The 4,049-nt window shown below is 28.7% G+C and overlaps 1 pseudogene; it reads right to left on the bottom strand.

Annotated features, from left to right (window-relative positions):
- Window positions 1-3,384: 3,384 nt before the first annotated feature.
- Window positions 3,385-4,029, bottom strand: LOC106326182 (annotated as a pseudogene).
- Window positions 4,030-4,049: the final 20 nt, after the last annotated feature.

The raw sequence follows: 4,049 nt of genomic DNA, 5'->3' as shown, positions 1-4,049 counted from the left end.
ATCAGATAAGGAATAAGAAGCTTAGCTTAATTCAATCTCAGATGGAGACTAAAGATTGTTGGAGATGATTAGATTTGGAGTTCTGTTGAGACAAAACAGTGGCACCGGATTTGGTTCTAGGATGAGCTTGGAGGTTAACGAAGATGAGGAAAAGATTAGGTATGAAGAATAGAGGAAGACGATTGCTCAAAAAAAAAGAATAGAGGAAGACAAAGGAGATTTTGTTTGATTTTTGGTGTCGAAAGAGAAAAATTAGGTTAGAGTTGGTCAGGTGACTGTTAGTGGGCCTCGGCTCTAGCTTTATTACAACAGCCCCTCGAAAGCCCACTTCTAGATACTTGCACAAAGACGAGTGTGTTAATTTTGTACGTGAAAATAGAAAAATAGGAAGCAAGTCATACGAGTTTACGAACTTTAAAAGATATATGTTTCTCTTTAAAAGATATCTCTCTTCGGCTTAATCATATTTTAAAAATAATCTAATAGTCTTGAGAATGGTAATCTTGGAAACAACTTTTAAAATTGCCTAAATATTATTTGGGAAATGATTTCTAAAACTTATGTATGCATGTTTCATCACCACATTAAATACGTTATAATCATATTGTTATAAAAGAAAAAAGCGATGAAATGGTTTAATAAAAACTGTGATACGACTTTTATTTTATGCGTCATGTACAATTTTATAATAAAATAATATCTTAATTTAGTTGCATACATAATAATACTTCATAAAATTAAGTTTTACAAGATTTCTAAAATAAAATAATATTTAACTTGTTTACATATTTTTATCATGATTAATATTTAACTTCTAAAAAGAAATAATTTAGGGAAAGTTATATATTTTCAGTATTAGTTGAAATATATACTAACAGATACAAAATAATACTTTTTAAAAATCAAAATTCAAACTTTTATGAATAGCTAATATTATTAAAATTAATTTCTTTAATCAGTGATTCTTATTTTCAAATTGTTATATTTTTTAGTTACACACGATACAATACATGTTGTACTCTTGACCATTAATATACAATAATAAGTATATCAATTCGATTTAATTAATATATTAACCAAAAAATAGATATAACAAAGGGTATTTAACAAAATATATTCAAAAATATAGTTTTAAATATATACATTTGGTATTCATATAAAAAAAAATTTGCATTGCGTTGGAATCCACCTAATATATTTATAATCGTGTAAATACTTAAATATTTTGACAATAAAATATTATATTGTTTAAATATATTTTTGAAATTCATTTAGAAAATATAATTGGCCATCCAAAAGTTGACATTTATTTGCAAGATATTTTTGTGTAAAAAAAATCTCATGTTTTTAAAACATTTATTTTTTTTTGTTTGACAACGTTTTAAATACATTTGTTAATTTATTAGCTTAGATATTTTGTATAGAAACTGGCCATGAACATGAGTAGATACTTGATCCTTAATAATTCAACATCCGCCTGATGGCTTCGATGAGTTTAGCCAGTGCATCTTTAGCGGGGACTTTCAGTGAGTCTATCACCAATAAACAAAAGAAAATAGAAAAAAACTAGAGAAATGGAAAAACGGTTTCTCAAGGGAAAAAACTATTACTATAGATTATAGCTAAAAAACATGTGATAAATGACAAATAATGAATAGTTTAGGCTATTTTATAATTAAAGTGTAAAATAATTAATTTTTGAGGATGGTTTGCATGTAAGCTATATTATCTGAATCATAGAACTGATTTAGCAGATACTAGAAATCCAAAATGGTCAAATATTTCTAAATATTATGATACAATATTTAGAGTCTTAGAACTAAATATACTCTCTAAATCTTAGTAAAATGTCAAATTTTCACATAAACTAAAAATGATTACAATATATTTATGTTTTTATTAATTATCCATATTTAATCAACAATATTTAAGATAAATAAAAAATATTTATAAAATCAATGTATTTTGTAATTCATATTAAGTTTAAAAAATTATAAATTGCATTATAATTCTAAAATTTGATTTTTTGTATAACAGAAAATTGTCAAAATTAAACTCTTTATAAAACAGAGGAAGTATTACTTAATTAAATTATAAATGTTAAACACATTAACCCAAAACTACATTAAAATTACATTATTTTTTAAAAATATCATTTTTGAAATGAAATTAACCAAATCGATGGTTTAATTTCATCATAATATTTAAATACAAATGGTTGATGCAAAGATCCAGTAAATAAACAAAAATGTAATAATGATTAAGGGATTTGAAAAGTAAAAAAACAAAACTCATCCAGTTGTTAAAAACAACCATTAGCGTTCATGAATTCAGATGTTTAGATGTTAATTATCTTTTCAAGTCATCTTTCGTTGATGATTTTCCAATCTTTAGATGGCTCTTATGCTGGTTTTGATCACCACGGAAAATTCTGTTTATATACATGTCATAACAACTCGTAAACTTAGAATTGATTTTTGAGTGGTCATAAAAGTCTGCCAAAATGAATAGAAATAAATAACTGATAAAAAGTAAATATGAATAGGGTCATCAATTCCATCCTCATGTTCTTCTCGTCGTCATACTTGTCAAAGATGCGGCGTCAATCATACGTAAAAATCACAACAAAACTCTAGAATAACCAAAAGTTATCATTGGTAGGTGAAACAAAAGTGCAAAATAAATCACTCGTCTTTTACAAAACTACAAAAAAAACTAACTTACTCTTGGAAATACATTACCTGACCCAAAAAATTATAAAAATAAAACGTAAATAAATACAGAAATAATAGGACTTGGATCTGCGTTTGTTTTGTAATTTATTAAATTAACCCGGTAAAACATTACTCACTCTGTTCCTAAGAGAAGGATTTTCTGGAGTTATTTTTTGTTCCAAAATAATAGATTTTCTAGAATTTTAAAGTATTTTTAGTAGTTAATGTTGATAAATTATATGCTTTTAAGAAAAATTAATTGAAAATATTTGAATTGATTAAATATTATTGGTTGATGGTTATTGGAAAATGTATAGTGAAATAAACAATAAATTTAACTGTAAACATTTATTATATTTTTAATATGCGTGAATACTTTATAAAATCTTTCTTTCAGAAAGAGAGGGAGATAGTATATTTTAGACCAAAACAAGAAAGGAAAAAAGAAGAGAATATAGCTAAATCTAAAAGAGCTAATTAGCTCAATATACTTATAAGAGTGAGATACCATACAAATGGAGGAAAATAGTAGTGATGGGGGGAAGAAAAATAGAGGGATTTAGGGTATGGATTGCAAATAGGGTATCTTTGGGTTGGGGTGTAGGGAGTACAATTGCTTAATCTAAAAATCTTGAAAGATTTTATTTTCATTGTTATAGTTATTTCAACGGGAAACAAAAATAAAATGATAAAGCCCACAAACAGCAGAGTTGATATGAAAACAAATAAGAATCAACAATGTGATTGAACCTCGGTGTGATTGTTATTAATGCCAGTGTCCTTAAAAGACCTACTTCCAAAAATCAAAAACCCTACTCCAAACCCGGCCATTGCAGCCAAGAAGACTCCTCCATTGAAGGACATCACAGCCAACATGATCAGATAAGACAAACCAGCCCTCACAGTGTAAATCACGGTCTGGGCTAGCCCGCCGCCTAAGCTAGCCGGACCGGCTTTCATGATCCCGCATCGAGACAACCACTCCGACAATGCGGAAAAGACGAAAACGGTGGCAAGGCAGACCCAATACATTTTCAGGCTAGTCCCTGGCCAGCCATCGAATAGAACCTCTGTGTTTTTCCCCCAAAAGAACGTCATGTGCATCATGCCACCGTGATGACGGCGGCGATGTTGGAATAAGGCCGACGGTGAAGGTGCGGGAGCCGCCGTAGAAGATCCACTCATGCCGTTCATATTGTTTAGAGATATTCTTAACTTGAGATGTGAGGGTTTACTTATTGTGTGTGTGCGTGTGGGGTAATTATAAGGGTTTTGTTTTTTTTGGTTGGAGATTGGTGTGTAGTACAATGTACATTTTTACAACAACAATGCGAT

The sequence above is a fragment of the Brassica oleracea genome, chromosome C2, assembly GCF_000695525.1.
Source record: "Brassica oleracea var. oleracea cultivar TO1000 chromosome C2, BOL, whole genome shotgun sequence".
NCBI classification, from domain to species: Eukaryota; Viridiplantae; Streptophyta; class Magnoliopsida; order Brassicales; family Brassicaceae; genus Brassica; species Brassica oleracea.
The sequence above is the reverse complement of the archived record's forward strand: the minus strand, read 5'-3'. Positions and strand labels throughout refer to the sequence as shown.